General features: G+C 39.6%; 1 pseudogene; it reads left to right on the top strand.

Moving 5' to 3' along the window:
* The first annotated feature begins 7,114 nt into the window (after positions 1 to 7,114).
* LOC102896451 lies at positions 7,115 to 8,026 on the top strand (annotated as a pseudogene).
* The last annotated feature ends 419 nt before the right edge of the window (positions 8,027 to 8,445 follow it).

Genomic DNA, 8,445 nt, shown 5'->3' with positions numbered 1-8,445 from the left:
CGGGCCTGGTTAGTACTTGGATGGGAGACCACCTAGGAGGACTAGGTGCTGTAGGCGTAAAAAAAATATATTGCTAAAGCTAATATCAGAGAGTTTACTGCCTATGTTTTCTTCTAGGAGTTTTATGGTTTCAGGTCTTACGTTTAAGTTTTTAATCCATTCTGAGTTTATTTTTGTATATGGTATAAGAAAATGGTCTACTTTTATTATTTTTTTGCATGTATCTGTCCAGTTTTTTCAATAACATATATTGGAGAGACTATCTTTACTCTATTGTGTATTCTTGCCTCATTTGTCATAGATTAAATGACCATATAATTATGGATTATTTCTGGGCTATTTTGATCCATTGATCCATGTGTCTGTTTTTATGCCAGCACCATGCTGTTTTGATTACAACAGCTTTTTTTTTTTTTGAGAATTTTTATATGAGTTTATTTGAGCCAAACTGATGACCTATGTATGCCAGGGACCAAGATCTCAAATGCTCCTGAGAATAACAGTTTTGCAATTTTTTGATTACTATGTATAGTATAGAATCAGGGAGCATGACACCTTCAGCTTTGTTCTTCTTTCTCAAGCTTGCTTTAGATATTCAGGATATTTTTGTGGTTCCATACTGATTTTAGAATTTTTGCCATCTGCAAATAGTGAAAATTTTACTTCTTCCTTTCCAATTTGGTTACCTTTAATTTCTCTTTTCTGATGGCTGTGGCTAGGACTTCTAATAATATGTTCAATAAGAGTAGTTAGAGTGAGCATCCTTGTCTTGTTTCTAACCTTACAGAAAAAGTTTTCAGCTTTTCACCATTGAATATGATGTTAGCTGTGTATTTTAGCTATAGTTATTTTTCCATGTTTCCACCTTCGATCTTTATGTTATAATTGTGTTTAATACCCCATTCTGAAATAGATTTGCAATTTCTTGCTTCGGTCTGTCTGTCACCTTACTCAAAGTTTTGTACACTTTTGTCTTTTAGCTTCAGGTAGAATAGTTCCTTTTAATGTTTCTTGTAATGCAGGTCCTGTGGTGGTAAATTTCCTAGCTTTTGTTTGTCTAGGAAAGCCTTATTTCTCCTTCATAGCTAAAGGATAGCTGCTAAATTATTATTATTGGCTTGTGGGTTTTTTTCCAATATTTTGAATGTATTATTCCACTTTCTCCTGGCCTATATGTTTTTTTACTGATAACCTTATTTGTAGATTACTGTCTTTTTCCCTGCTGGCTGCCTTGAGAATTCTTTCTTTCTTATTAACATTTTCCCTTTTTTTTTTTCTTTCTTACTTTCAGTCTGTGTGTGTCTTTCAATCTGAAGTGGGTCTCTTATGGGCAGCATATGTAAGGGTCTTGTTTTCTTATTCATTCAGCCACCCTATATCTTTTGATTGAAGCATTTAACTCATTTACACTTAGTGATTATTGACAGGTACAGAGTTATTGCCATTTTATCATTCATATTTGTGTTATTTTTTACCCCTTCTTTTTAAGAAATCTCTTTAACAGTTCTTGATTTTAACAGTTCTTGATTTTAACAGTTCTTGATTTTAGCTTTTTCTTGTTTGGGATATCATTAACTTTTGACAGCTTTAATATGTGTCTTGGAGAAGGACTTTTTGTGTCAAGATAATAGCTTTAAGTTAGCTTTTTGCACTCGAATGTCTAATTCCTTCCCTAGGTTTGGGTAGTTCTTGTCAATTATTTCTTTGAGTAGGCTCTCTGTTCCCATCTCCTCCTCTTCTCCTTCCAGGAATCCATATCCTTATTTTGTTCTTTCTAATGGAGTCAGATAGTTAGAATTATTTAATGTATTTTTAAACTCTCAGTTCTCTTTTTTGTTCTACTTGGGTCATTTCTAGATTTCTATCTTCAAGCTCACTAATTCTGTCTTTCATCTGGCCTGTTTCATTTCTAGTGCTTTCTAAAGTTTTCTTCATCTCATTTATTGAGTTCTTCAGCTCCAGAATTTGTTTGATTCTCTCCTAGTTTCCATCTCTTTGGTAAAGTACTCCTTCTGTTCACTTATTTTATTTCTGAGCTCATTGAACTGCCTTTCGAAGTTTTCTTGTATTTCAGCAAGTTTTATTCATGACAGCAATCTTGAATTCTGTCATTTAGATTACACTCTTCCATGACTTTGAGTTTGGTGTCATTTTCTTTCTCTGTTACCATGTTACCTTGGTTGTTCATGGTACTTGATGGATCATTCTTCTCCTACGCATTTGAAGTAGTGAACTCTTTTCCTGTTTAGATGCCATTTTTATCTTAACACTTTAGCAGGTTGGTAAGTAGAGGCATTTCTCTCATTTTCCAGTAGATTTAGCTCAGTTTTTGTTTTCTCTCACCTGCTGTACTTGCTCCTCTGGGAGTTGTGTGGGGGAGGTTGTCACTGTGATCATGGAAATTGATGTCTGGGTAATTGGGATGGTGGGTATCCCTGCTGTGTCTGTGTTACCTCAGTGTCTTGGGGCACCACAATCATGGTGGGGGGATGTGGCAGGTGGGGAGGAGCTGGGTTCACAAGCTCGCAGTGCTGCTTCCTTGTTTCTTATGGCCAACTGCACTGCTGTGCTATAGCAGGTGGCCTCAGACACATTTCCACAGCAGTGGGATTGGGGGGATGGAGAGCTTGGGCACTGACCTTGCTTCTGCCCTTCTTACCCTCCAGTGGACCATAGTGTGGGGGCTGCACCCCAACTCCTCCGCTGCTACTGCATTAGTTGGAGCTGCAGTGGCCACCAACCTGAATCTGAGGACACTATCCCTGTCCTTCCCCTGTCTGGCCTTTCCTACACATTCCAATAGTCCTGCTTTCAGATATCCCGATGAGTGAATCTCTCAGGTGTGTTTGTGTGTTGAGCAGAGGAACCTGTGTTGCATTTATAGATGCCTGATTTGTTGTAAATGTAAGGGGAGACAGAATGGGGTCCTCTCACTCCATCATGATGCTGACATCACCCTCCCAAATTTAGATTTGAACTGTTTTCTGACCTAATTAAAAAATATTTCTGCAATCTCCACTTATTCTTTAGCTTATACTACTCTAATGATGTTTTAAACATTCAGTATTATCCTTTAATTATTATCAGTTTAATTCAATGTTTTATTTTTCAAATATATTTAAATATCTCACTGTCATAATTAAACATTGCTTGGTTCTCCATTGCCTGTATGATAAATTATTCCTGCCTTACTGATCCTATATAAAAATTTATTTTTGAGTATAATTTCAACATTTTTAAATTAAACTTTAGTTTTTGGGCAGTTTTAGGCTGACAGCAGAGTTGAGAGAAAGGCACTGAGATTTATTTCCTATGTACCCTCTGTCCCTACACAAGCCCCTAGTTGATCTGAACAATTAATATATCTTAATCAGGGTCCTGTCCTATTGGTGCTGTCATCATTGTTGCCCTGGAACACTTACTCTAAAAATAGTAGTAACTGCAAATAATATAGACTCTCTGAATCAGTCTCGATAAACAACGAATTGAATGACTTACCATACTTAACATTCCTATGATTCAAGGTCATCTTTTCATCAATTTGTGAATTTTTAAAATATATTGCTCAATTTTCTATTTGTTTTTTGGCTTTTTCTTTGATTTTAAAGCATTCTGATGCCATTCCTCTTTCTGTCTTATGTTTTACTTTCTCCTGAATTCTGTCTGTATGTCAGGAATTCTTCACAGGGAACACCCTCAAAGGACAGCTAGTTGGTTGTCCAATGAGGGACAAGGGAGCAGGGTCCTGAGGGTGATTAGGAAGCATATCACCATCTCCTGCAGCATCATGTGGACATCAGGGATACCCAGGGATTCTGAGGTGGGTTAGACGAGCTTCCAATGAGATGTTCTCCAGGCTTAAAAGAACTTGGCACTGTGAGTAACAAGAATTGTAGCATTTAAATCAAGGGAGAGACAAGATGACAGATCAAATGGAGATGTTCAGTAAGAGCCAATCTTGGGTGTCAGCCAGATTTTGGAAACACGAGGGCATTGAAGACAGTGCCATTTGTGAATATTGTATAATTGCCTAATAAGCAGTGTAAATGGAATGCTTGACCCAGCCTTGAGTTTCAGATCTACCACAGATTATAGCTTCAACTCTGAGCTTAGCTTCTTCCACGGGGAACATAGAAAACTTCTGCTGCCTGTGGTTCACTTGCTCACTGGGGCCTTCTCATTAATTGCAAAACTTAATAAAGTCTCCATTAATCCCCAGAAGGGGCCGGTAGTGATTAGCAGTGGGGATAAAGTTTGCTTCTCACTGAAGATGCCCCAGCCTCTCCATGCAGACAGTGTCACTAATGCTCTGGGTGATGTGATAATGGTATCTGTGGAGAGATCAGGTCCAGGAACCCTGTCCCTATAACTATGGCCTCGGCTACCCTGGGCTGATCTCGACTGACACTTCATTGCACAAACTCTGGAGCAAAGACCAGCCAGGTGAGGTTGTCCTTATGTCCTGTCTTGGGGCAGACATCAGGAGAGGAAGAGTCTCTTTAGGAGAGGTCTCAGAACTGGGTTTGTGCAGCACCACTGGGCAGGATGGGTGCTAACCCCATCTGGGTCTGAGTAGCCCCTCTGTGCTCTGGCTGGGCTGGTGGATGGGGAGCTTGTGCTGGAAACCATCACTGGGTGAGACCCTAGTGGTGGGATTCACTGCAAATCTGTGTACCCTATAGTTTCCAATAATCGGAGAACAAAGCATTGAGGTCCCTTTGGAATCTGAGCTAGGCCTTGGATGCCCAGTGCCATGATATCCTCAAGCAGGTGTGCGACAGTTTTCTAATTTTCTCAAACTTGACAGATTGTTAGGCTTGGAGTTGAATGCAAGTGGAAACCTGGTGTACAGAGTTTGGATTGCAACTTCAAAATCCTGACATATAAAATGAGGTCCCTTAACACACACGTACAGAAAGATATTCACAGAGAAGAATAGTCTGTGGTGTAATGATATGATATAATGACCATTTTTTTTCCCTTTCTGAAATCCTGCGGTGGGATGCATTGGTCTCAGTATCCCTCCAAAGATTTTGTGGGTCATTATTTTGTATTATGTGTATGTTGTTTTGTAGATGTGAGGCAGCAAGGGAGAGAAAAAAATGTTAGCGAGATGACTTCTATTTCATTGTCAAGTCTCAGAAATAGTTTGGTGGAACATACCTGATCTCTTCTTCTCATTTTATGTTTTAATATCCTTTCCTCATATCCCAGGTGGCGATAGATAATCAAAACAAGGAAATGAGTGGTATCTACCATCAACCGTAGTCTCTACTATGACTACTACTGCTGCCTCTGTGATGTCATTGAGAACCAACTTTGTTTGGTTAATGTGAAAAGCACACTGTGTGTTCACACCAGGCTTCTGTATTAGTGCCTACTTTACTTTTTAAAAAGAGAAAGCAGAGGCACAGAGTGGTAAGCAAAATTCCCCAGGGTGGACTAAACTATTACATGTGTGACTTGATACAGAGTGAGAGCTGTCTAGTGCATAGGCTGGAATTTTAACAACCTACCTCATGGCTTTCACCCATGGTCCTGTTATCATACCATATTACAATGAGGAAAACAAGGTTTTGAGAACTTAAGGGAGAGGAGTTCTAATGTTCCACTCCAGTGAGTGGGGAGTTAAGAAAAAGAATAGATCTGGTGATTTCCAAGCTGAGAGTTATCAGCTTATATGTTCATGGTGCACTTCCTGTGTTCTCTGCATATGGTGGACCCAATTTTCCCAAAGAGAAAGGAATTTTGGTAATTCCAGGCTTATTGTTTCAAACTTACATTCCCTCTCCTGTACCTGTCAGTGGCTTCAGAATCCTACAGGAATAGTAAAGATGATTGCCTCTGGGAGACATGACCCGTTTAACCAGAATATGTCACTCTTTGTGTTGTTTCTGACAGAACCTTGTCATTCACTCATGAGAGCTTTGATGAGAATTTACTGTGGTACCACATGAGCTTCGGGTGTTTTGGAGCTGAGACAGCTAGCCCAACACTTGTTTATGAAATCCAGAGCTTAGTAAGGAGTCAGATAAGACACAGGAGCCCCAAAGAAAATGAAGATGTAGGACAGTCTGCTGTGCTATGGGTGTGACAATCATTTTTTTCATGTGAACTGAGGCAGGTGGAGGCCACTCAGAAAAAGCTCTATAGAACTTCACTTTTCAGTGAGTTTAAACAATAATTAAATGTTCTGGTCCTTGGGGAGTTTATTCTCTATACTGAGTAGAATATCAAAAGATATTTTAGGATCATCTTTTATATTTAGAAAACTACTTTTGTTAATTTTTTATTTATTTCAATCAGAGTTGATATTCAATATTATATTGGATTCAGGTAAACAGCATTGATGTTAGACATTTATATAACTTATAAGTGATCACTCTGAGTATTCTAGTCCCTACCTGGCACCATACATAGTTATTACAATATTATTAACTATGTTCTTGGTGCTTCACTTTATATCCGTGTGACTATTTTGTAACTGCCAATTTATTTGCATTTCTTAATGCAGTCACCATTCTTACCCAACACCCCCTGCTGATGGACCTAGAAGATTACTGATTTTTTTCCTGGAAGGTGTTTTATATCCAGTCACGCTGATGAAGAACATTAAATTCTCAAAGTTGACAATTGATTCCCTTGCAATTCTAATGAGTCAGATAATATTATACTTTGAACATTAGTTTGCATTTTTTTTCATTTTATAATGTTACAATAAATTGTGATGACAGATAATTCTTATTTCTAAGAGGAGTATGGTGTACCTGTCTCACTGATTCACTTAAAGTACATATTTATTTGATACCCTTTATGTGTTCATCATAGTTTTGACTGACAGGCATTGTCCTAAGTTCAAAGTACCTTACATTCTGTTGGGGAGTCAGAATGTCAAAATTAATACAAACAAATACAGAGCAATAACAGTAAAATGTGAAGTTGGTTCCAGGTGTGTGTTCTCCAGGTTAAATCTCTCCTGTGGAAGATGACACAGTCTTCCTCTTCAGGAGAAGAGCAGGCCCAGACTCCTTTCTCAAGGTCACATTGCTGAGAAGCACCCCTGCCCACACTTGCAGACCTGTTCTCTAGTCCAGGCCACTCAAAAGCCCTCACCATGTCTTCTCAGAAGAGTGCTCTAAGGACCACGGGGGAGGTGGCTCTGAAAACCATCTTCCTTCTGCAGGTGGGGATTGGGGCTCTGGCCAATGTCACTCTCTTCTGCCATAATGTGTCCCCACTCTTGGCCACAGTCAGAGGCCGACACATGATTCTCAACCACATGGCGCTGGCCAATCTCTTGGTGCTTCTGTCCACTGCGATTCCCCACACAATGGCAGCTTTTGTGGTGAGGAACCCCCTATCCAGTCTTGGGTATAAGCTTGCCTATTACATACACTGGGTGGCTTGCAGCACCATCCTGTGCTCCACCTGTGTCCTGAATATCTACCAGTTCTTCATGCTTGCCCCTGGGAAAGTGGACTGGCTGAAGCTCTGAGGAGGAGTCCTCAAGGTCATTGGTCCTTCCTGCTGCATCTGGTGTTCAGTGTCTTAATGAATGTTTATATTCTCATGATATTAAATGGTCCACAGGATACAGGAAATGATACTGATGCCCAAGGGAATTGGTTCTGTTTGGGCTTGAATCCCAGTGCTGACATCATCATCTTGCGCTCCATCTCTGATGCCATGTTCATTGGCCTCATGATCTGGTCCAGTGGCTTCATGATGCTTCTCCTGCACTGACACCAACAGAGAGTGCAGCCAGTGGCCACAACAGATGCCTCCCGGAGAACAGAGCCACCCACACCATCCAGATGCTGGTAGTCACCTTCGTCACCTTCTACATGCTGAATTCCGGGTTTCCATTGTATATCACTGCCTTCTTGGATTCCTGTCTGTGGTTGATGCAGACCACTCATGCTGTGGTTTCATGTTTCCCACTTTTAGCCCCTTTCTACTGGTCCTTAGGGATCCTCAAGCCCCCAGGTCTGCTCTTGAGTTGTTGACCTCACAGTTGAAATGCTAAATATGTAGAAGACAGCTTCAATAATAATCGTCGTTACTCTATTCAGTAATCATTTACTCAGCACCATTTTTTTTGAGATAGACATGACATGTAACATATTTATTCTAGATATATAACATTGTGGTTCAATATTTATATATATTACAAAATGGTCATCGCAGTAAGTCAACATTCATTACCACATTCAGTTACAAAAAATTTTTTTCTTTGATGAGAACTTTTAAGATCTACTCTTTTAGCAACTTTCAAATATATGATGCACTATTATTAACTAAAGTCACCAGGCTGTATATCACATCCCGAGGGCTCATTGACTTATAACTAGAAGTTTTACCTTTGGCTGTTTGTACTCAGTACCAACCTTTTCCATAAAATCCAATGATCCTAGGTCGATTTAATGCTGATGCTGCATTGGGAGA

The sequence above is a fragment of the Pteropus alecto genome, unplaced genomic scaffold (assembly GCF_000325575.1).
Source record: "Pteropus alecto unplaced genomic scaffold, ASM32557v1 scaffold326, whole genome shotgun sequence".
Classification (NCBI taxonomy): Eukaryota; Metazoa; Chordata; class Mammalia; order Chiroptera; family Pteropodidae; genus Pteropus; species Pteropus alecto.
Note: the sequence above shows the minus strand (reverse complement) of the source record. Positions and strands in the feature narration are given on the sequence as shown.